General features: G+C 45.2%; 1 protein-coding gene and 1 pseudogene across 1 annotated transcript in view; one reads left to right on the top strand and one right to left on the bottom strand.

Moving 5' to 3' along the window:
• RAB31 (RAB31, member RAS oncogene family) overlaps positions 1–25,808 on the top strand; it is a 155,019-nt gene that overhangs the window by 4,438 nt on the left and 124,773 nt on the right. The gene's annotated exons all lie outside the window — the stretch shown is intronic.
• Positions 23,230–24,017, bottom strand: LOC115895525 (annotated as a pseudogene).

Genomic DNA, 25,808 nt, shown 5'->3' with positions numbered 1-25,808 from the left:
TTTGTTTTGTTATTTCCCGGGGGTATTTGTGCGCGTGCACTTAAAAACTGCTTCCTGATGGAATCCCAGAGAGATTTATATTTGGACTTTGGTTGTCTTGACAACAATTTAGAAATTTCTACCACTTCCTCAATAGCTGAGTGATCAGTTAAAAGAGCCGATGGCTTCCCTGCTTCTGGTAAGGAGCTTGTTGAAGCATCTCCTTGTGATCTTGGAATCTGTATGGTGGCTCATCAAAGAGCAGTCAAATACCTGGCGTTTGGTGAGACATCTGGGTAATGGGGACTTCATCTATGTCCAAGGCCTTCACATGGGCCTCTTGTCTCCTCAGGGAGGACACTAGGATGCAAAAGAAGAACAGATTTATATTCACGGTAAGGCAGATCATCAGAACTGTGCAACCTCACATGAGTTGATTTGAGTGCTGTATGAGAGAGTATCCAATAAGGTGATAAGAATTTGTTAGTGTTATTGTGAAAGGAAGGAATGCATAGGATAGTGGGTTGGGCTAGGTAATGATCACATTTGCTTTCCGAGTCTGAGATTCTAGTAACTTACTATTTTTTTTCCCCCAGAGACTGGCATTTCTTGGGGAGGAGGCATGGTGAGGAGGGTGGAGTGGCTAGCCACAGCATTTATTTCTTGGCACAACTGATTCCTCTATTAAACTGAACTGTTTGTGGAAAGTATGTTCAGCATTGGTGACTCTGGGTAGCTTCTATGTTACATGAGAATAAATATGATATAGTGAGGTATCTTCCCAGCAATGCCTGGCATATGGTAACACTGTGTCTAATGCACTTATCCCAGGCTGATGGAATCCATCAGGGTCCCTTTGTTCCTCCTTTGTTCAGGGTCAGCATTGCTGCTTTCATCCTCCCTCAGCTTTCAGAGCTCAGTGCGTCTCTGGAGTGTGTATCAGAATCATTTGAGGAGCATTTTCAAGCTTCTCATGGTCCTTTCCCCCATCCCTTGTGTCTTAATTTGAGCTGCTGTCACAAAAATACCATAGGCTGGAGGGCTTAAACAATAGACATTTAATTCTCACAGTTCTGGAGGTTGGGAAGTCTAAGACCAAGGTGCTGGCAGATCTAGTGTCTGGTGAGGGCTCGATTTCTGGTTTGCAGACGGCTGCCTTCTTGCTGTAACTTCACATGACTTAGAGAGTGCTCGGCCTCTTTCTCTTCTCATAAGGACACCAACCCCATTCATGAAGGTTCTACCCTCACAACCTAAGCCCCTCCCAAATCCTAATATCCTCACTTTGGAGTTTAGACTTCAAAATGTGGATTTTGGTGGAGGGACACAAACATTAATTCTGTAGACCTTGTCAATCGCTTTCAGGCATGTGGCCTCTACTTTTGCCCTGGCCCAATGACACTGTTTTAATGAGCGTGATATATCCCTTAAGTCTGCTTTAAGGCCATAGCCATGAGAAAATAGGAAACTTTACATTTTAAGATGCTAGGACAGTGGTTCCCAACCTTTTTGCCACCAGGGATCAGTTTCATGGAAGACGATTTTTCCGCAGATTGGAGCAGAAGGCAGGAGATGGTTTTAGGATGAAACTGTTCCACGTCAGATCATCAGGCATTAGTTAGATTCTCATGAGGAGCATGCAGCCTACATCCCTCACATGCGCAGTTCACAACAGGGTGTGCACTCTTGTGAGAATCTAATGCCACCATTGATCTGACAGGAGGCAGAGCTCAGCTGGTAATGCTCGCTCTCTGTTCACCTCCCGCTGTGCAACCTGGTTCCTAACAGCCATGGGCCAGTACCACCCCAGGGGCTGGGAACCTCTGTGCTAGAACGCAAACGATTTTGAGTTCACTAATTGGAAAAGAACTTTAAAATTTAATTAAGCCTGGTAGATAACACTTATTTGGTGTTTGCATGCCTGTGCAGATTTTATACTTTCATGTATCTTAGTTTTTATCATTTATGATATGTGTTTGAAAATGGAATAGGTATTCATTCATTCAGCCATTCACCATTTGTGGAGTGTTTCTTTTATGCTGGGAGCTGTGGGTGGCTGCATGTAGACAGGATGGCAGTGATTGCTGCCTTCCCAAGGACACGAACACACCAGCAGTGAGCTCTGTGGCAGTGACTGGATTCTGATTATGGTGCTTACCATGGCCCACCATCCAGAACAGAAGTACTGTGGTGTGATGATGAGAAATACTGACTGTCATCCCGCTTATTAGACTTGACGGCATGGGAGGGACAGAAAGTTCTTGCTCCAGGTCTGTCTTGGGTACCTGCTATTGCACAGTGCTGTGCTAACTCTGCTAGAGACAGAAAGTAGGTCAGGCAGGGATCTGGTCCCTGCCTGGGATGGAGAGGCTTCTGGTTGGTTCCTGTGCCACATGCACAGGAACGTGACCCATGCTGATGGCTGTGTACAGGAGGTGTTGCATGTACAGTGGGAGATGGTGGGAGTTGAACACAGTGGGGGCTGTGAAGTGGGGAGCTGGGAAGGTTTCTTGGAGTAGGAAGGATTTGAGAAGTGCCTAAATGGGTGAGTAGGGCTTTCACAGGGAAGGAAAGGTGGGTGTGCACTCCAGGCCCGCGGGGCTTGGGATCTCACTGTATTTTCTGGCACAGTCCCTCCTCTCCCAGCCTGCCCACTCTTCCATTGATACCCCCTACTCCCTGTCTCTCTAGCACTGGGTCTTTTATTTTTAATTCCCTTTGCCCTATGTTTTTTGAAAAATTTAAAACTTACACAACAGTTGAAAGTACTATGAATGTTCCCTAGATTCAGCAGGGATAACATTTTGTCACTTGTCCTTTCTCTCTGTCTCTCTCTCTCTCTCCCTTTTTTTTGACATGGAGTCTCGCTCTGTCAACCAGCCTGGGGTGCAGTGGCACAATCTCGGCTCACTACAACCTCTACCTCCCGGGTTCAAGCGATTCTCTTGCCTCAGCCTCCTGAGTAGCTGGGATTACAAGTGTGCAACACCATGCCTAGCTAATTTTTGTATTTTTTTTTTAGTAGAAATGGGGTTTCACCACATTGGCTGGCTGGTCTCAAACTCCTGGCCTCAAACAATCTGCCCGCCTTGACCTCCCAAAGTGTTGGGATTACAGGCGTGAGCCACCACACCCAGCATGTCTCTCTGTTTATAAATAATACTAAACATTTTTTTAACCATTTAAAAGTAAGTTGCAGACATGGTGGCATTTTACCCCCAAATACTTCAGTATGTGTCTTTTAGGAAAAAGGGCATTCTCCTATGTAACCACAATACTATACTCCCATCCCCTAAACTGAACACAGGTGCAAGAATAGTATCAAACATGTGGTCCATGTTCAGAGGTTTCCAGTTGCTCCTTTCCAGCTGTTTAAAGGGTGCAGTTAGACATCATGTATTATATTTGGTTGTCCTGTCTCTTTAGTCACTGTGCATCTAAAACAGTTCCCCTTCTTTTTACCCCATTTCTCTGGCATTTCTGAAGAATCCAGGCCGGTTGCCTTGTAGGCTGTCCCAAGATCTGGAAGTGTCTGATTGTTTCCTCATTGCTTCTTTCAGGTTCAGTGTTTTGGTGAGAATACAACGTAGGCGATCTTGAGTGGGCTTATTTTTTAACGTGATCATGTATAGTATTAAAATACTCTTTCCCATTTATCTCTGTGCCATTTATTTAAAAAAATTTCTTAGCTTCTGCAAGTGTCAGGCAGTGGTGTGTCTGACACAGGACTTTGACCTCTTGGAGCCTACATTTTAGCAGGAAGGTGGGGAAATTAAATCATATGGTCTTTTAGGAGGTGGTATGTGCTTTATGGGAAAAGAAGGCAAGAGGTGGGAGTGGCTGGCGGGGGTGACAGTTGAGTGTGCTCAGTGTCTTCAGAGCCCAGGGTAGAGGTGTCTGCCTCTGACTTACCCAGGGGTTGATAATGATCTTACAGCTTCCTCCTGTGGTAAGCTGCTGAGCTATGGAGAGGAGAGTATGTCCTAAGGAGCCAGAGTGGTCATTCTTGTTGCCTAACTTTGTCAGCAGAAATGAGGAAAAGAAAAGTGGAATTTTTATTTGAGACGGAGTCTTGCTCTGTCGCCCAGGCTGGAATGCAGTGATGTGATCATAATTCATTATAGCCTCGAACTCCTGGGCTCAAGTGATCCTCCTGCCTCAGCTTCCTGAGTAGCTGGGACTACAGGCGTGCCACCACACTCAGCTAATTTTCTTTCTCTTTTTGTTTGTTTGTTTGTTTTCTTTTTGTAGAGATGGGGTCTTGCTGTGTTGCCCAGGCTAGTCTTGAATTTATGGGCTCAAGAAATCCTCCCACCTCAGCCTCCCCCAAAGTATCGGGATTACAGGTGTGAGTCACATTGCCCAGCCGAAAAGCGGACTTTTTTTTTTTTTTTGAGACAGGGTCTCACTGTGTCTGTCACCTAGGCTGGAGTTCAATGGTGCCATCACAGCTCACTGCAGCCTCAACCTCCCAGTCTCAAGTGATCCTCCTGCTTCCAAAAAGTGGGATTTATCATCAGGTCACCAAATGGGATTTTCACTGTGGGATCTTTTGATGAGTCTTTTTCAAATACATTTCCTTGATTTAGATGTCTCAGGCCTGCTTGAATTCTCTAGAAGTCATGAATGTGGCTTCTGTTTGCACCACATTAAACCCAGAAGATATCTCAGGCTCCTTTCGGCCCCCTCAGAGGTGCGCGTAGGAGACTTGAGTTATCAGAAAATTGAAGAGGCCTGCAGGACAGCAAACAGAACACAGGGAGGTCATTTCCCTTCTATTTTCTCTTCTTTGAACAGGACGCCAGAGAGAGCTAGATCCCTTTCTATCAATGTATTTGGTTTTTTTTGTTTTTGTTTTTTTGTTTTTTTGGAGACGGAGTCTCGCTCTGTCGCCCAGGCTGGAGTGCAGTGGCCAGATCTCAGCTCATTGCAAGCTCCGCCTCCCGGGTTTACGCCATTCTCCTGCCTCACTCTCCCGAGTAGCTGGGACTACAGGCGCCCGCCACCTTGCCCGGCTAGTTTTTTGTATTTTTTAGTAGAGATGGGGTTTCACCGTGTTAGCCAGGATGGTCTCGATCTCCTGACCTCGTGATCCGCCCATCTCGGCCTCCCAAAGTGCTGGGATTACAGGCTTGAGCCACCACGCCTGGCCTGTTTTTGTTTTTTGAAGAAAAAGATGCCTTCATTCTCCAGGACTACTGTCTGCCCTCATGGAATCACTTTCCTAACTAGGATCTGCAGATATAATGTGTAGCCCTAGGAGGGAAGAGCAGAGGGAGAAAGTGGGAGAGAAGAAGAGAGAAAGAGGAGAGAAAGAGGAGAAGAGAAGGAGAAAGACAGAGAGACACGCACGCGTACACATAGAGACACTCGCACACACTATGCAGAATATCACATAAAATTTGCCCTCTGCTGGCAAGGAGAAAGAGGAAAAAGCGTTTTTTTTTTGTTTTTTTTTTTTTGTTTTTTTTTTTTTGACAATCAGATTATTGGCCAGGGCATTTACATTTATGGAGATTAATTAAGAAAGCTTTATTTATTTGCTTTTTATTTATTTTATTTACTTTTTTGAGACAGGGTCTTGCCCAGGCTGGAGTGCAGTGGTGCCATCACGGCTCACTGCAGCCTCAACCTCCCAGGTTCAAGCAATCCTTCTACCTCAGCCTCCCGAGTAGCTGGGACTATAGGTGCCCACCACCACACCTGGATACTTTTTTTGGTATTTTTTGTAGAGACGGGACTTGCCACATTGCCCAGGCTGGTCTTGAACTCCTGGGCTCATGTGATCCACCTGCCTCAGCCTCCAAAAGTGCTGGGATAATAAAGTGTTTTTTAAAGTTTATCTCATGACATCAATACTATATAGTTAATTTATACTTACTTTTAGCAGCTAAAATATTTTCTGAACTGTTTTTTCTTTTTTTTTTTTGAGACGAAGTTTTGCTTTTGTTGCTGAGGCTGGAGTGCAGTGGTGTGATCTCAGCTCACTGCAACCTGCAACCTCTGCCTCCTGGGTTCGAGCAGTTCTCCTGCCTCAGCTTTCCCAATAGCTGGGATTACAGGCACGTGCCACCATGCCTGGCTAATTTTGTATTTTTAGTAGAGATGGGGTTTCACCATGTTGGTCAGGCTGGTCTTGAACTCTTGACCTCAGGTGACCCACCTGCCTCGGCCTCCCTAAGTGCTGGGATGACAGGCATGAGCCACTGCAACCAGCCTTATTTTCTGAACTTTCATAATAAACTTCTAAAGAGCTAACTTTTTTCATTATCAAGTAGTTGAGTCTTTTTGGGCTGTTATAGTAAAGCACCATAGACTGGGGGCTGATGAACAGCAGAAACATATTTCCCGCAGTTCTGGAGGCTGGAAGTCCACCATCAGGGTGCCTACACGGGCAGGTTCTGGTGAGGGCTCCCTAAGGGGTTGCAGACTGAGTCTTCCTGTTGGGTAAGGGAGCTCCCTGGGGCCTCTTCCATAAGGGCACTAATCCCATTCATGAGAGCTCTAGCCTCGTGACCTAATCACCTTCCAAAGGCTCTACCTCCTAATATTATCACTTTGGAGGTCAGGATTTCAACATACGAATTTTGGGGATCACAAATATTCAGACCGTAACATAAAGTGATGCATGCTATTTACAATTTGAAGGCCAGGCATGGTGACTCACGCCTGTAATCCCAGGACTTTGGGAATCCAAGGATGGTGGATCACTTGAGGTCAGGAGTTTGAGACCAGCCTGGCCAACATGGTGAAACACCGTCTTTGCTAAAAATACAAAAATTAGCTGAGCGTGGTGGCGTGAGCCTATAATCCCAGCTACTAGAGAGGCTGGGACATGAGAATCACTTGAACCCAGGAGGTGGAGGTTGCAGGGAGCCGAGATTGTGCCACTGTACTCCAGCCTAGGTGACAGAGCAAGACTCTGTCTCAAAAAAATAATATAGATATAGATATATATATATATCTATATATATATAAAATAAAATTTGATCTAATTGTGAGGGAGGGGAAATGATCAAGTAGTGAAATGATACATGCTGATTGTAGTTTTAGGCTGCAGAGGTGAGGAATACAGGATGATGGTTTTAATCCCATTTCTTAATAATGACACATCATTGTACTAGCTGGCAATATCCTATTTGTTCTCCTCTTTGTTTGTTTGTAATCCCACAGCCAAAGAGAAGTCATCCTGCTTGCCCCCCTTTTCTGTAACACTCACCTCCTCATTTAACTTCTTTTTTTTCTGTCCTTTGTTTCACGTTCGGAGGATGGCTTTATATTTTAGGACCAACATCAACCTCACCATCCTGCCCTGTATTTCTTCTGTTATGTCGCTGCTTTTTTCTGCCCCTGCAGGATCATTTTCTTCCATCATTTTAATTTGTTTTCTTATTCTCTCCACTTCACACGATGAGTCATTAGCCCGACCTCTTGGAAAGAGGCATTCAGGGCTTCGCTTTTGCAGGAAAGTGTTTCTAACCCTGCTTTTCACTTGCTCTCACCCTTTCAGTGGGACTGTGCCAGACTCCTTCCCGCTGTGCCACAGCAGCACTCAGCAAGCCGCAGGGTTGCCATCGAGCCTGGCCAGGCTCACCCTTTTTTTTTTTTAGATGGAGTCTTGCTCTGTCACCCGGGCTGGAGTGCAATGGCGCAGTCTCAGCTCACTGCAACTTCTGTCTCCTGGGTTCAAGCAATTCTCCTGCCTTAGCCTCCCAAGTAGTTGGAATTACAGGTATGCACCACCACGTCTGGCTAATTTTTGTATTTTTAGTAGAGATGGGGTGTCGCCATGTTGGCCAGGCTGGTCTTGAACTCCTGACTTCAAGTGATCTGCCCGCCTTGACCTCCCAAAGTGCTGGGATTACAGGCGTGAGCCACCACACCCGGCCTGAAATCTTTAGTTATCAGAGTTGTATTACATGGGTGCTATGTGGTAGTCTCTGTCCTTGACGTTTACAGTCTAGCAATGTCCTTGGCCTGCTAGGGCATAGGTGGGAAAAGTTAGGTAACAACACCAGACATCCCAGTGGGATACTGCCAGATGCTTAGTGGCCAGATGTTCAGAAGGTGAGGGCTGGTGGAGTTTGGGGTGACCAGGAAGAGCGTGTCGTGTCTGCTAATGAACCAGAAGAAGGGTAATGTCAGGTGAGGTACAGAAGGGGCGTGTCTGGGAGCGAGTGGGAGTGGCTTCACTTACATGAGACACACACACACAGGGACTCGGTGTCAGAGTGGTTACCTATATGGTGTGGGAGGTAGATTTGGGCTTATAAGTAATTTATTCTTTATTTATATTTTTATTTTTTTGAGACGGAGTCTCACTCTGTCGCCCAGGCTGGAGTGCAGTGGCGCGATCTCAACTCACTGCAAGCTCTGCCTCCTGGGTTCACGCCATTCTCCTGCTTCAGCCTCCCGAGTAGCTGGGACTACAGGTGCCCACCACCTCGCCCGGCTAATTTTTTGTATTTTTAGTAGAGACGGGGTTTCACTGTGGTCTCGATCTCCTGACCTTGTGATCCGCCCGCCTCGGCCTCCCAAAGTGGTGGGATTACAGGCGTGAACCACCGCGCCCGGCCTCTTTATTTTTTTTTTTTTTCGCTTCTCTGTATTGATTTATTTAGTGAGCATGTATTGCTTTGTGTAATTACGTTAAAACCTACAAAATGTGTTGCAGGGGACAAGGAGATGCTTGACAGAGCGAGGTCCATTTGGTTCTTACTGGAAACAAACGGTACACTGGTAATAAAATTGGAAAGTCAGTCTGGGTCAGACTATAAAGGGGCCTTGCAGTTCAAGTTTATAGCTTCGGTGAAATGACAGGTCTGGCATCAACAGGATGCAGATTTGGCTTATCAGGTAGTGCTGTGCTTTCACAAGGCCGTTCTCTGGGGTCCATGGTCCATCACGGGAGGGCAGCTACCTCCTTTTGGGGAATGGTGACCTCTTCAGGGTGGTATTTAGGCTTTTTCATCATTCTCTAATTTCCTCATCCTCAAAATGGGGTCTAGGAAAGTTATGAGCCTGTCGATCTGTTCTTAGGGTTCTGCAGGTTTTCTGTGTGGCATATCTGTTTTCTGTGTGCTGTTATTTGAAAAATAAATAAAACTACATCCTGGATCTTCCAGGTCATCATCCTCTCACAGAACTCTGTGTGACAACGTTAACGTCGTTAAAACTGGTTTAGGAGAAAATAACCGATGTAGAGTTAGTGTAGAAATAATTGGGGTCGACCGGCCACAGTGGCTCGTGCCTGTAGTAATCCCAGCACTTCGGGAGGCCAAGGCAGGCAGATCACTTGAGGTCAGGAGTTCCAGACCAGCCTGGCCAACATGGTGAAACCCTGTCTCTACCAAAAAATATAAAAAATTAACTGGGTGTGGTGGTGCGTTCCTGTAATCCCAGCTACTTAGGAGGCCGAGGCAGGAGAATTGTTTTAATACAGGAGATGAAGGTTGCAGTGAACTGAGATTGCGCCACTGCACTCCAACCTGACTGACAGAGCGAGACTCCATCTCAAAAGAAAAGAAAAGAAAAGAAATAACTGGGGTCATGTGAAGACCATGTAATTATGCAGCACATGCAGCAGGTGTTTACTGAGTGCCTGCTGTATACCAGGCAGTTTCTAGGGGTTGGGGGAATAGCAGGTAACAACATGGACTGTCCTTGACCTCATGGAGCTGATATTCTAGTAGGGGTGACAGGTGGTGCACAAATACCGAGTGTGGCAGATGGTGAGGGGTGCTGTGGAGAAAAGGAAGTAGAGGAAGGGCCCTGGGTGTGCTGGTTGGGAGGAGTGTGGTTTCAGGTAGGGGCTTGAGATCTCTGAAAGGAGGCATCTGAGTGAAGATCAAAGGGACAATACTCAGGGCAGCCATGTGGGCCACCAGCCAGAGGGGTCTGTGAGGCTGGAGCAGGGTGGACATGCCTGGTGAGTCTGAGGAACAGCAGGTGAGCAGTGTGACTGGGGTAGGAAAGCGAAGAGAGGTAGAGGAGGGTGTAGAAGGGGGATAGGTCAGGGAGGTTTGGGGCCGGGTCAGGTGGGGTCTCGCAGGCCAGTGTAGGAACTTTGGCGTTTCCTTGGAATCAAGTGGGAGAGCTTGTGGAGGTTTTGGTACAGAGCAAGGACATGATCTGATTTAGCTTCTATGAGGGTCGCCCTGGCAGCTGTGTGAGGGCTGACCACAGGAGGATGCAGAAGGAACATGGGAGACAGCGGTGACTTCCAGAATGTAGCAGCAAGGTGGTGCACATGATCCCATGTGAGCTGTGTTTTAAAGGTGGAGCTGACAAACGTTGCTGATGGACTGTGTATGGAGCACAAGGGAATTAAACCATGACATGGTGCATGGTGCGTACCTCGGAATCCAGCCACAGTGGAGCAACACTGTCCATCACGTGAAACTAACGTCAAGTGGAATATCATTGGCTTTATAGTTTAATTTGTGTTTAATCAATGCATCTGTGTCTATTTTGTAGTTTCAGACTAGCACTGTTTATGTGTACCCTTATTATTTGTGTATATTTACACAGTGGAATAGTTAATGACTACCTCGGCGTCCATGAGATTGTTTTTCCCCTTATGAAAGTATGCAGAGTCTTAAAGGGGCCTGAGAAACCCTGCTCTAACCACTGCGATTAGCCAGGGACTGATGGAACCCATTTGTTCCCCTTACGAAGTGTCACAGTATTGGCAGGACTCTGGACAAGGACAAGGAAGGCTGCGTTCCTGTGGCACCACCAGGTGGAAGGTGGAGGTATGTTCTCAGGTATGGCCAGTGTCTGCCGAGATGCTATTCCTCAGCTCTATGGTTTTACTACTTTTTCTGGTATGACACAACTAACAGACAGCCTTGAAAATCCTGGCTACTCCCATGACTAGATGCAGGTACTATTGAAATCTCAGAAGTCTGTGTTGCAAAATAAAGCAAAGAATGCATTAGGCTTTGTTCATAAAAGTCTTTTTTTTTTTTTTTTTTTTTTTTTTTTTTTTTGAGACCAAGTCTCGTTCTGCCACCCAGGCTGGAGTGCAGTGGTGTGATCTTGGCTCACTGCAACCTCTGCCTCCCGGGTTTAAGCAATTCTCTTGTCTCAGCCTCCTGAGTAGCTGGGATTACAGGCGTGCGGCACCAGGCCCAGCTAATTTTTGTGTTTTTAGTACAGATGGGGTTTCACCATGTTGGCCAGGCTGTTCTCAAACTCCTGACCTCAGTTGATCTCCCTGCCTCGGCCTCCCAAAGTGCTGGGATTACAGGCGTGAGCCACCGTGCCTGGCCCGTAAAAGCATTTTTATGAGCATGTGAGTAATGAACTCAGTCATTTCAAGATCTTCCAAAACAGTTCATTTGTTAGGGAATTGTTAGTAAATATGGCAAATAAAAATTTTAAAAAATACCTCTATTTAAACAGATGAGTTATATATATTATTTTTCGTAGATTAATCTTAGCAAGACAATTTTCTTAGTCCATTTTGTGTTTTGTAACAGAACACCCGTGACTGGGTAATATAAAAAGAAATTGGCTCATGATTCTGGTGGCTGGAAAGTCCAGGATTGGGCAGCTGCATCTGGTGAGCCCCTCATGGCAGAAAGTGGAAGCGAAGTGGGTGTGTGCAAAGAGATCACATGGTGAGAGAGGATACAAGAGAGCAAAACCAAAGAAGCCAGACTCTTTTTACCAACTGATTGTTTCTGGAACTAATCCATTCCTGCTAGAGTTAGAAGTCATCCACCCCAGTGAAAGGGCATTAGTGTATTCATAAGGTTCCATTCCTATGACCCAAACACTTCCTACTAGGCCCACCTCCCAGCACTATTACACTGGTGATCAAATTTCAAACTGAGTTTTGGTGGGGACAAACAGACTACATCTAAAGCATAGCAAGAACCTAGTGTGTAATATTGTATAATCAAAATATAAGGATTTAAAAAACATTACTATTGAAACGATACTTTGCATAATGTACTGATTAGCATATGTTGCTACTGTTAATGCGGATTTCATGGTTGGACACTTCACTTGCGTTGCTTCTGACTTGTTAATTATAATTGTTGTGTCACAAATAACCAGATGTGCACATTCTTATTTGTGCTTATGAACAAAGTAGTTACATTCTACTTATGCCGTCTTTATATGCCCTTGGCTTCTTCCTTATTAAAAATATCCGTGGGTGAAAGAAAAACAGTAATTGTAGACTCACAAGCACTATAATAATTTGTAATTGCTTCTGCTGTGAATCTTGGCAACATCAGGAATGGTTGAGAAGGATTGGTACATAGCCCTGGAACGTACTCCTTTCTTTTAAGGAAGCACTTCAGAATGCCTTTTGATTAAGAAGGATGTCATTATGCAGATGAGCTTGTAATTGTTCTAGTGTAGGAAAAAGGTAATAGCCCCATAATCCTCAGCACGTAGACTTGTACTGAGTATAACTCATGTGCCACGGACTGTGCTCAGTGTTTGTTACCTATTGCCGCATAACAAACTACCCCAACCTCAGTGGCTCCAAATAACAACTTGTTAATATTTCTCACAGTTCTGTGGGTTGACTGGGCTCAGATGAGGAGTTGTTAGTTACCTGAAGGCTTTGTCACTTACCTGTCTGGTGACTGGGCCGGGCAGGCTGGGTCAGTTGGGTGCTAATCAAGCATCTCTCTCCAAGTGGCCCCTCTATCTGGGTAGCTTGGGCTTCCTCATAGCATGGAGTCTCAGGGTGGCCAGTCTTGTCATATAGTGGCTGGCTGAGTTCACAGCAAGTGTTCCAGAGTCTTGGGGAAGTGGATGCTAAAAGACTTCTGACCTAGCCTCACAGATCCCAGAATGCCATTTCTACTGTATTTTATTGATCAAGCGTTTTACTAAGGCCAGCCCAGAAGCAAAGAGAGGAGAATTAGACTCTACCTCTTGGTGGGAGGAATAGCAAGAATCTGTGGTCATCCTTAATTTACCCTACTGAATAAGTGCTTTACGTACATTACGACATTAATAGGCTTGTAAGAGTGAGTTCTATTCTTCATCTTGCTAATGAGGAGACTGTAGCTCAGGGATTTAAGTAACATGCGCAAGGACTGACTGCTAATAAATGATGCTTCGAGCATTAGAATTAGCTTTGTATGATTCTAAATCGCAATGCACATAATGACTTAATTGTGTCACAAACCAGTTATTATTGTTATCATTATATGTCACAGATTATTTGTTCAAAACTGGCATGTGGTAGGGAGAGCACCACTGGTCTGATAGAATGGACTTTTAAAAAATAAGGAATCTTGTATTAAAAACATAATTTAATAATTTTATTGAATAATTTGAATCAGGTTTGAAGCATTTCCATGGAAGGAAAACATACAAATTCCCACAATGTTAGGGTCCTGGTCAGGTTCTTTGGAGATACAGATAATGTTTGTCATTTCTGGGAATGTATGAGATGTGCAGAGACAAAGTCCAGTATCAGAGATGGTCTCACCTTGATGGCAGTAAAAGACTTGAATGCATTTATAATAACACCAACGGCAGCAGCGACAACAACCTATTTGTTTGGCACTTTACAGTTTACAGTGAACTGTCCTCATGTTATTTCATTTAGTCCTCAAGTAACTCAATGTGGTTGACTTTTTGTCTTCAATCTGCAGGTGTGAAGGGCAGAGGCTTAGCCATGTGGAATGGTTTTGCTCAATGTCATAAAGGTCATATGGGAAGTGGGCCCTAACCCAGGCAGTGTGACTGCTCCAGAGTTCCCAGCTCCAGAGTGCAGGAGGCAACCGTTTCCAGTTCTTTCCTTCCTTTACTTTCTCACAGGGCACTTTTTAAGCACTATAAGTTGGTTTCAGGAAATGTCAGTTTGTGAAATGTGATCAATCCAGAAGGCCAACCTGCTGGACTGCAGGGGCCTATTAGATATTAGAGGTTCCCAGGTCTGCTATTACAGCTGTTGGATCACTGTGCAAACGCTGCTGCCAGGGTGGCACAGTGCAGGGCAGATGAGCCCTGGCGGCAGGTGGACTTGGGCACGTATTTGCTGTGGCAAATCATGTAATCTCTGGGGCTCAGTTTTCTCATTGCAAAATCCTGACAGTTTGCGTAGATAACGCCTCGAACAGGGAACCTTGCCTGGCATGTCATATTCAAAATATTACCTTACTGTTCTCCCAGACCGTTTTACATCCTCATCACTTTAAGGCTTAAGGGAGTTTAAGCAGATTCTTTCCACAAGAGGAGCTCTGGCTGAGCTGTTTTCTTTATATACTTTGCTATAGGGTCTGCCAAATAAAAGGTGCTGAGTAATAGCTTTCAATTCACTAAATGAATACTATCAAATATCATTCTTTTCATTCATTAGACTAAATTTATAACATACTCTAATTTTTTATATTGAAGTATAACATACAAAGTGCACTCATCTTAAGTTTAATGCACGATGGACTTTCACAAATGGAACAGACCTATGTAAACACCTGGGTCAATAAATAATATTACCAACTGCCCAGAAGCCCACCCTGTTCCCCCTTCCAAGCGTTACCTTAAAAAAAAAGTAACTAGTTGTCTTGACTTCGAACACCATAACATTTAGTTTTGCTTGTTTTTACATTATAGCATATGCTTACTGTAGGATCTTTGTTTTTATTTTTAAGTACTTATATTAAAATGACATTCTTTTTTTTTTTTTTTTTTTTTTTTTTGAGACGGAGTCTCGCTCTGTCGTCCAGGCTGGAGTGCAGTGGCCGGATCTCAGCTCACTGCAAGCTCCGCCTCCCAGGTTTACGCCATTCTCCTGCCTCAGCCTCCCTAGTAGCTGGGACTACAGGCGCCCGCCACCACACCCGGCTAGTTTTTTGTATTTTTTAGTAGAGACGGGGTTTCACTGTGTTAGCCAGGATGGTCTCGATCTCCTGACCTCGTGATCCGCCCGTCTCGGCCTCCCAAAGTGCTGGGATTACAGGCTTGAGCCACCGCGCCCAGCCTAAAATGACATTCTTAGGACAGAAGTTTCCCCACCAAAGGGCTGGGGCAGAATGTGCTGCCATTGGGCCACAAGTGTGCAGAGACATGGATGTTGGCCTGAGGAGATGGGCTGGGTAGGCTGTGGCCCTTTGGCTTCTTCCATCTGTAGCCACGTGTGCCCATACAGCCTGGTGCTATATAGATAATAGCACTTTCTGTGTTTGCTGGGATGTGAATAAGGTTGGAAAGCAGTGTCTTCAGAGGCCTTGTAAAATCAATTAATTAAAATGAGAAGCATATTATTTTTATTTTATTTTATTTTGTTTAGAGACAGGGTCTCTCTCTGGCATCTAGGTAAGAGTGCAGGGGTGTGATCATAGCTCACTGCAGCCTCGAACGCCCGGACTCACATGGTCCTCCCACCTCGGTGTCCTGAGTAGCTGGGACCACAGATGCTCCAGCACGCTTGGCTAATTTTTGAATTTTTTGTAGAGACAGTGTGTTCTCACTATGTTGTCCAGGCTGGTCTCGAACTCCTGGCCTCAAGGGATCCTTTTGCCTTGGCCTCCCAAAATGCTGGGATTATAGACATGAACCACTGTGTCCGGCCTGAGAAGCATGTTAATTGTGTATAATGAAGCCATTTTAAAGTGTTCAAGGGTGTTTGAAAACAGCTCTCAAATATTAAAGATGTGTCTTGTTTCCATTTTTAATAAACCCTTTCTGTGAAGAAAATCCTTGCTAAGATCAGTTTTTCCTCTTACCCCAGCTTTACTGAAGTACAGTTGACAAGTAAAAATTGAATGTCCACTTTTGAGGTGTGCAATATGATGCTTTGATTGTATACATTGTGAAATGATAACCACAGTTAAGCTAATTAACACATTCATTATCTCACAGTTATCTTTTTTTGTGGTAAGAATACATTGAGATCTACTCTCTTAGCAAATAGATCAGTGTTTTTAAAAGTTGTTTTTAATGACTAGACTTAATGTATACTTGTAAAGAATAAAAAGGGTACACGTAGGTATAAAATGAAAAGTAAAAAAGACTACCTTTCTCTACTAATGTCTTCTATTTCTTGTGTATTTTTTGAGCTATGGTCTATGCATATGCAAACATTAATGTAAACCTTGAGTATCATTCCTTGGCACCAGTGTATAGAGCAATCTCATTTATTTTAAAAGTCACATAGTGTTCTGTCACAACAGTATATCATGATTTACTTAACTAGTGCCCTAATGATAAATGTTGAGGTAGTTTTCATTTTTTGGCTTTACAAATAATTCTGCAATAAAAATCTTTGTACTTGAATCTTTTTTTTTTTTTTTTTTGAGACGGAGTCTGGCTCTGTCTCCCAGGCTGGAGTGCAGTGGCCGGATCTCAGCTCACTGCAAGCTCCGCCTCCCAGGTTTACACCATTCTCCTGCCTCAGCCTCCCGAGTAGCTGGGACTACAGGCGCCCGCCACCACACCCGGCTAGTTTTTTGTATTTTTTAGTAGAGACGGGGTTTCACTGTGTTAGCCAGGATGGTCTCGATCTCCTGACCTCGTGATCCGCCCGTCTCGGCCTCCCAAAGTGCTGGGATTACAGGCTTGAGCCACCGCGCCCAGCCGTGCTTGAATCTTAATGTACATGAATGAAATGTATTTGTGGGATTTTCTAGAAGTAGAACATTGGGTCAGAGAACAGGAGATTGATATCTAAAAAGATATTGCAAAATTAACCTCAAATATTGCACCAATTTACACTCCCTTTAAATGGTTAATGACATGATTTTCTACACCCTTACAACAGAGAATATAACCTAATTTTCTGTTTGTTTGTTTGTTTGTTTTGAGACAGGGGCTCATTCCATCACCCAGGCTGGAGTGCGGTGGTGCAATCTCAGCTTGCTACAACCTCCACCTCCCAGGTTCTAGTGATTCTCATGCCCCAGCCTACCGAGTAGCTGGGATTACAGGCGTTTGCCACCACACCTGGCTAATTTTTGCATTTTCAGTAGAGATGGGGTTTCACCTTGTTGTCCAGGCTGGTCTCGAACTCCTGGCCTTACGTGATCCACCCGCCTTGGCCTCCCTAAGTGCTGGGATTACAGGTGTGAGCCGCCCCGCCTGGCCATGAATATAATCAAATTTTTTGTTTTTGCTAATATTATAGATTAAAAATGGTAATCTGTTCTAATTTGCATTTCTTTATCATGACAATGGATATTTTAAAAATTTGTTTATTGACTGACTATATTTTTCTGTTACCTGCCTCTTCACATCGTTTACCCATTTTCAGTTGGGTTGTTTTTGTTACTGATTTGTGGAGAAATCTTTGTATATTGAGAAGCTAAACTCTTTGTTATTTGTATTGCATATGTTTCTCCTCAGTTTGTTGTTTTGTGTTTCACTTTGTTTACTGTCTTTTAGAAAAACATACTGATATTTAGAAATCTTCATTTAGTTAACTATATCAGTCTTTTGTGATTTTGATGTGTTATGTCTTGCTTAGAAAAATCCTTCTCCACTCTAATATGATAAAAGTATTTAGTGGCTGGGCACGATGGCTCATGTCTGTAATCCCAGCACTTTGGGAGGCTGAGGTGGGCGGATCACAAGGTCGGGAGATTGAGACCATCCTGGCTAACATGGTGAAACCCCGTCTCTACTAAAAATACAAAAAATTAGCTGGGCGTGGTGGCGGACGCCTTTAGTCCCAGCTACTCGGGAGGCTGAGGCAGGAGAATGGCATGAACCAGGGAAGTGGAGCTTGCAGTGAGCCGAGATCGCGCCAGTGCACTCCAGCCTGGGCGATAGAGTGAGACTCCGTCTCAAAAAAAAAAAAAAAAAAGTATTTAGCTATATTTTGTCCTAGTACTTTCATATTTTCTTTTTTACATTATAAATTATTTGAGCACTTGGATTTTGGGATAAAGAACCATCTAGGGATTTAGTCTCCCCTACTCCTACTGTAAATGCCTAGCTGGTTGTTTTAATACCATGTATTCATTCATTCATGATGATTATGTACTGGTCTGACATGTTATCTTTGTCATAAATGAAATTTCCATGTGTATGTGTGTCTGTTTTTGGACTCTATGTTCTATTAAAAATTTAATTAATTTCTGAATTTGAGAAAAATCAGAGCCAGTTGCGCCTGAATTATGAATTTACCCCGGTTGTTTTTTAACTCTTCTCTTGACGTACTTCTCACACACTGCATTCTGTTGCATAAAAGGAATAACATGGTGTTGAATGACAGATCTCAAGATGGACATTTGTTTGTGTGGTAAATATGTGGTAGATTCTGGGTGATTTTTCATATGCTTCATATAAAAAATGATCGTACGTAAAATATCTCTTTTGGAAGGAACGTAATCTGAGCCATTCAGATACACCAAATCCAGCTCCTCTCTACAGCATCGCTGTGGGTGTAGCTAAAAGACGAGATTTTAAGTTTAAAAACAACTTCTGCATGTTATTTGGAAATATTTTTTTACTAATTTCTCACCCAGCCCAAAACTTAATGGACAAATTTAAAATATGCATTTAGTGTCTTAGTATTTTACAAAGTTTGAGGCAGACTTTTTTTTTGAGGCAGAGTCTCACTCTGTCACCCTGCCTGGAGTGCAGTGGTGTGCTCTCAGCTCACTGCAACCTCTGCCTTCCAGGTTCAAGTGATTCTCCTTCCTCAGCCTCCTGAGTAGCTGGGATTACAGGCGTGGGCCACCACCCCGGCTGATTTTTGTATTTTTAGTAGAGATGGGGTTTTGCCATGTTGTCCAGGCTGGTGTCAAACTCCTGGCCTCAAGTGATCTGCCTGCCTCAGCTCCCGAAGTGCTGGGATTACAGGCGTGAGCCACCACCCCGGCTGATTTTTGTATTTTTAGTAGAGATGGGGTTTTGCCATGTTGTCCAGGCTGGTGTCAAACTCCTGGCCTCAAGTGATCTGCCTGCCTCAGCTCCCGAAGTGCTGGGATTACAGGCGTGAGCCACCACCCCGGCTGATTTTTGTATTTTTAGTAGAGATGGGGTTTTGCCATGTTGTCCAGGCTGGTGTCAAACTCCTGGCCTCAAGTGATCTGCCTGCCTCAGCTCCCGAAGTGCTGGGATTACAGGCGTGAGCCACCATGCCTGGCCTGAATTTGCTTTTTCATCTATGATAATAAGCTCCTCCCCCAAACAGATGGGAATTGAACTCAGACAAGTTTTAATTTGCACCCATTTGCAAAGGTAGGTTTGCATTTTTCATTCACTTTCCCTTTTATATATTTATGTGTGCAGAGGACAAAATGCAGAAGACACAAAGGATGAACAGCGAGAAACAATGCCCTGCCTCCATCTCCCTCAGCTCTGCCATTCCTCTCCCCAGGAGCACCGGTCACTTGTAATGCCCTCAGAGCTCTTGGGTTCATCCAGCATGGTCTCTGCCCTGCCTGTGCAGGCACCAGACCATCTGCGTCCAGGGGGACGTGGAGCCACACGCATGTAGGCAACAAGGAGAGGGCCTGTCACTGGCTGAGGCTGGGCCCCTGGGGCAGGGGTTTCATCAGAGCCCTAGGTCTGCTCTGTGTCCAGAGAAACCTCCCCAGTGGCAGAGGCCCAAGTCCTGTACCCACTGCAGCAGGACAGGGCTGCAGCCAGGTGAGCAGAGGGCAGAATCCTCCCCCGGAATACATTAGACCCAGTGGTGACATTAGTTCATGCTCAGTGCTCTGTTCACAATCTCTGGTCCTCACAACGGCCCTGTTAGCGGGTTAGGTGCGGGCATGCAGTGAGAAGGTGGGTGCTGGAACTTGTCCCCAGGCTTGTCTGACACCAGAGCCCATGCCCTCCACCACAGCCATGTCTTTCACCTCTCTCTAGTGCTTGGTGCTACTGCAAGGACTTTCTTTTCCCTTCTCCCCTTCACTGTCATGATAAAGTGACAACATCTCAGGCAAATTTAAAAATTCCCTGAAGGAATCAGCTGGTTGGCGCTGAACTTTGCAGGGTGCCTTCAACACCATGGGCTGGAGTCTGAATGAATGCATTGCTTTCCTCATGCAACAGTATTGTTTGAGCCACTGTAAACCCACGAGAGTTTTGCTGGGTGCTGAGTTACTGCGAGTTTTCGTCGTCTGTGCTAATGTTCCTCTTGCTGAGCATAATAACCTGGAGCATGACCTGTATTGAATTCACTGGGTGGCTGCTGCAGGACTGAAACTTGAGGGTCGGTTAAGGGAAGCAGTGGTGATGAGCTGAGCTTTCACCGGGTGGCACCTGGCTCTGGATTCTGATGTGTTTGGATCAGCGGTAGAAAACAAGCAAATGGAATGGTGGGTTAGACAGTTTCCATTGCACACAGCACTTGGGCGTTGTCCATGCTGTAAATCTTTATTTTTTCCACTTTGTTGTGAGTGGGATCACTTCCTTTGGAGCTAATCCAGAAATTGCTAAGTCAGTGGGAATTGTGACTCTACAAGTTAGGAATAAATTGAGTTTAACATGCAATATATTGGAAATGATCCTAGATCCTGGATCCTTCCTCTTCCCAAGCAGTGAGCTGTGAGGGCGGCACTCCTCCCACCAGGTTAGAACCATCTGATGTGTGCAGATGTGGCATATATGGTGTATGCTCTGAGGGACAAACCCTTGCCTATCCTCCATGGATGCACATTAGGAAGGCTTTGATAGGACACTAATGTCTTGACTCTATCACAATCATTGAATCATTATTAGTATCCACAGGCATTCAGTATCCACAGGCATTCTAGAAGCCCAGGTTCTCCTTCATTCTGCTTAATAGCTCGGCCTAGAATTCTCATTCCTATTCTCTGCCTGGAGACCCAGCCCAAACTCCAAGCTTCATTCCATTTTCCTGGGCCCTGGTTCCCTCCAGGATTCGGTCCACAGGTGGGTGTGGACAAGACTGCTGGGACCACGGCCTTGGTTCCCTGCTCTGTTGATGAGGTTCTTGGGCTCAGACACCATCTGCAGCCCTTCTGCAGCCAGCCTCTCCGTTGTCTGCAAACCCTTGCCCATCCTTCCCTCATAGACTCCCTCGGAGACCTTGTATCATTGTTTTCTAGTGATCCTTGAAATTTGAGGCAGTAGCTATTAGAAAGAAGAGACTAGAAAAAAAGAGGAGGCATAGTTACTGGGGAGGGAGGGCTTGGCTGGTAAAAATAGGTGAATTTTGCTGGCATGGGTCAAATTCCTCCTAACTGAAAAGAGGGGAGTATCTATTAATACAAATGCAAAGAGGGGAGAAAATGTGTTCTGTTATATGGGAGAGGCGTGCCCCACAGTCGGGAACCTGTGCCCAGTTATGTGAGATGAAAGCTGGGCGGCAGGGTGTGGGGGGGAGGGAGGGAGGGAGGGAGGAAGGAAGGAAGGAAGGAAGGAAGGAAGAAAGGAAGGCAGGCAGGCAGGCTAAACTAAGGTCATGCACTCAGGTCCTCAGGTACATAAGAGCTAGTATCTATCGCACTCTAAATACTGACACTGGACGAACTCCTTCCCTGCACTGTCACAGCCTTGTGAGGTGTTGCCCTTCCTGTCACTATTGTGCAATTGATATGGAAGCCTGGAGAAGTTAAATACTTGCTCAGGGCCCCGCAGCCAGTAAATGGCAGGACCTGTTCTTACCTCCTGGCCCGTGGACTCCAGCGATTGTGCTGTGAAGCTATCACGCCCGCTGCCTTTCCTGAACAGGGACAGGATGCATTACATATCTAACTAGGAGAACATGGGCTAAAACTCACGAGTTTAAGTTGTGAGTGAGCTAAGGGTGAGCCGAGAGGATGATTGTGACCAAGGCTGGCCCACTCTCCGGTTTTGTTTACTGGAGTGTGAGTGTCCTGAACAAGGAAGGGGGAAGTCCTTATCCCTGAGGCACTGTTTTACCTGGAGGGTGGTTCCCAGTGCTGGGGGCTCTGGTGTGGTGCTGGATGTCATGCGACTGCTTTGACGATATTTGAAAAATGGCTGAGGAGCTTCGAGTATGGGACTTTTGAATTCTTTGTCATAGGAGGTGTTTCAACAGAGCTGAGTGGCCACTTCATGGGGGCATGGACACGAAGGCATTTTCTAAAGCCCAGCATAGCATTTTACACGGGAACATTTTGATCAGTGGTGGAGGGAGATGGCAGGCGTGGTCCTGGGCTGAGTGATGTCTGCCAAGCACCTGCTGGGAGCCACCCAATAGGAAGCATCCATGGCAGGCTTTTTTTTTTTTTTTAGATTCAGGAGATACATGTGCAGGTTTATTACATGGACATATTGTATAGTGATGAGGTTTGGGCTTCTAATGCTACTGTTGCCCAAGTAGTGAACATAGTACCTCATAGTACCTGATAGATAGTTTTTCAACCCTTGCTCTCCTCCCCTGATAGGTAGTTTTTCAACCCTTGCTCTCCTCCCTCCCTCCCCCATTTTAGAATCTCCAGTGTTTATTGTTCCCATCTTTGTGTCCAAATGTACCCAAGGTTTTGCTCCCACTTATAAGTAAGAGCATGTGGTATTTAGTTTTCTGTTCCTGCATTAATTCACTTACAATAACGGCCTCCGGCTCCATCCATGTTGCAAAGGACATTATCTTTTTTATGGCTGCATAGTATTCCATGGTGTAAATGCATCACATTTTCTTTATCCAGTCCACTGTTGATGGGCACCTGAGTTGACTGCATGTCTTTGTAATTTCAAGCAGTCTTTTCATGTTTAGCTAGAAAAGTCATTGCTTTGTCTTTCCCATGTAAACCTCTTAGAAGACCTAGGCTAATGAACATTGAAATGAAATGTTGAAGGTGCTTTGAAGCATTCTTTCTTTTGGGGTAGGCTTCAACCTCATACGTTTGTTCAAATTTGTTGAAAAGAATAGTTCAAAATAGTCTGGCCTTTTATGTAAGTTTAAGTCTAAGTGTTTGAAATCGGAGAGCCAGATGAGGAGTTGGACCTAAGGTCTGTTTCTAACGCTGGCTCCACGAGGCTCAGACCTTCACAAGGTGGGTGCGGCTAGGGACAGGTGGGAAATGTGGCAAGCGGCTTGAAGACGTGCACGTGGCAGCCTGGGGAGGCTGTCTGCAGGCGTGGAGGGGTGAATTGTCAGTGAAGGTGAGGAACAGCAGAAAGGAGAGGCAGGCAGGGTGCAGAAAAGACCCCAGGTATGATGGACAAAGCGGGGCCCGAGGAGCCACCCCTGTGGGGAAGCAGTGGGGCGGGGAAGGACTCGAGTCTCTGGCACCTCAGCACTGTGTGCCAGAGGAGAGACAAGTTGTGTGTGGCTTTATTCTCTCCATATCCATTTCTTTTTGTTTTGTTTTGTTTTTAAAAAGTATTTAGCATTTAATGAACCTCCTTCCATGTGGCTTCAAGCCACCAGGACACAGGCCCCCCAGCATTCTTAATCTTCTCCTCAGCTCATCAGAATTGGGCCTTCACGATGACAGCCTGCTTTGGGAGCTTTGCCTTTCCCAGAACTTTGTCGTATCTTAGTTGTACCATAGCAGTGATGGGAGGAGCCTCTTGGTGGTGGTGGTGTTTTTTTTTTTTTTTTTTTTTTTTTTGAGATGGAGTCTCTCTCTGTCATCCAGGCTGGCGTGCAGTGGCACAATCTAGGCTCACTGCAACCTCTGCCTTCCAGGTTCAAGTGATTCTCCTGTCTCAGCCTCTCAAGCAGCTGGGATTATAGGCGCCTGCCACCACGCCTGCCTAATTTTTGTGTTTTTAGTAGAGACGGGGTTTCACCACGTTGGCCAGGCTGTCTTGAACTCCTGACCTCAAGTGATCCGCCTGCCTTGGCCTCCCAAAGTGTAGGGATTATAGGCGTGAGCCCCTGCACCCAGCCCTTCGTCTTGTTTTTAGCAGCATTCACCTGTGTCTGCTCACTGGCCATAGTCCACAGCTTGTCAAAGTTGACGGTTGGGCTGAAGCTCTGTTTCCTTTTTAAGTGGTAATGCCTCACACCTACTTTCCCACATAACCTGGGTGACATTTGTCAAAGCTGATCCTGTGGTGATGCACACCACCAGCATTACCACAGCCTCCACGCTGCTTCTGCACTTGGTGATGTGGCTGTGGCTGTGGCTCGCGTGGCCCTGAAGTTTCCAGCTTTTCCTCAGTCTGGATGGCATGCCAGACAAAGAGGAAGGTTTCTACAAAGTCTCTTAAGGTATTGAGCGCCTATTTCTTCTTTTAAAAATGGGTAAGCTGAGCACCATTGTGCATGCCCCATAATCCCAGCTGCTTGGGAGGCTGAGGTGGGAGGATCGCTTGAACCCAGGAGTTCGAGATCAGCTTGGGCAGAGGGCAATTTTTCTTTCATTATCATTTTGATGTAGAAAATCAGTAACATCTTCTCTGCCAATATGAAAACATGTTTTTCTTTAAGCAGAGTCTTGCTGTCAGCCAGGATGGAGTGCCACGGTGAGGTCATAGCTTACTGCAGTCTTGAACTCCTGAGCACAAGGGATCCTCCTGCCTCATCCTCCTGAGTAGGTGGGACAACAGACATGCACCACCACGCCTAGCTAATTTTTTAAAATTTTTGCAGAGATGGCATCTCACTAGGTTGCCCCGGCTGGTCTGGAACTCCTGGGCTCACACAACCCTCCTGCCTCGGCCTCCTAAGTAGCTGGGATCACAGGTACACACCACCATGCCTGGCTAATTTTTTATTAAAAAAAATTTTTTTAGAGGGTCTTTCTAGGTTGCCCAGACTGGTCTTGAACTACTTGCCTCAAGTGATCCTCTCCCCTCAGCTTCCCAAAGTGATGGGATTACAGATGTGAGCCACCATGCCTAGCCTGAAAACATTTCCTTTTGATTCTAGCATGTAGATCCTAAACCTAAAACTGTTGCCCTAGAATTGCACTGCCCACTTTTGCTGCTAATCTCATTCCCTGTCCAGACCTTTGAGGACCAGAGTTGGCTGGGCCTCCCTCCCAGATGATGCTCAGGGTGCTGGATGCTGGAGCGCAGGGACTTTCTCTGGTGACTGTGGGGAAGCCCCCGCCCTCCCACCTCCCTTTTTTCATTTGTTGATTGGCAGTGCTGAGATTTCCCAGCGTATGTGAATTTGGTTTTGTTCATTTGTAAACCCCTTGATGACTCTGTACATCAAAATAATGGCATTCCTCTTGGGAGTATTTTGTGATTATTTCCTCATTGTGTAATATCACATCAAATATCCAAAGTCAATTCAGCAAATGTTTATTAATAATAAGATTTGCCGAAAGCAATAGAAGTCTTGAGTGAGTTATGCCTACAGTTTCTAAAAAGCCTTCAGATTGTGGTGGTAAAAAAACTTGCTTTGTAAATTTTGTGTAATTTGTATTAGAAGATGCTAATTTATTTTAAAAGCACAGTACTATTCTGTGGTAAATTTCCAAGTTTGCCCCTGTCATTTGAAAAGCTTTTGGTGTGAGTGTTCTCGGATGTAATTGGGTGGTAGGGGCAAGGACTCGTTATTTTTGTTTTCAAATATGTATTATCTCTTTCAAATAGCTATTAAAATTTATTACATATTTACACTTATAAATGTTTTATGTACCAATTTTAAAAATGGATCAATAGATTTCTGTGTCTAGCAGAGGATCGGTTAATGAGTTTTGAACAGTGTGCCAAGGTGACTCAGCTTTATGACTTTCCATGGATGACAGATTCTGCCCCTGCGACAAGGTCAAGCCCATAAAAATTCCAATCAGATACCATAAAAAGCACAGTTTCTTTTTTTTTTTTTTTTTTTTTTTTGAGACGGAGTCTTGCTCTGCCACCCAGGCTGGAGTGCAGTGGCCGGATCTCAGCTCACTGCAAGCTCCGCCTCCCGGGTTTACGCCATTCTCCTGCCTCAGCCTCCCGAGTAGCTGGACTACAGGCGCCCGCCTCCTCGCCCGGCTAGTTTTTTGTATTTTTTTAGTAGAGAC

Source organism: Rhinopithecus roxellana, chromosome 21 (assembly GCF_007565055.1).
Source record: "Rhinopithecus roxellana isolate Shanxi Qingling chromosome 21, ASM756505v1, whole genome shotgun sequence".
NCBI classification, from domain to species: domain Eukaryota; kingdom Metazoa; phylum Chordata; class Mammalia; order Primates; family Cercopithecidae; genus Rhinopithecus; species Rhinopithecus roxellana.
The sequence above is the reverse complement of the archived record's forward strand: the minus strand, read 5'-3'. Positions and strand labels throughout refer to the sequence as shown.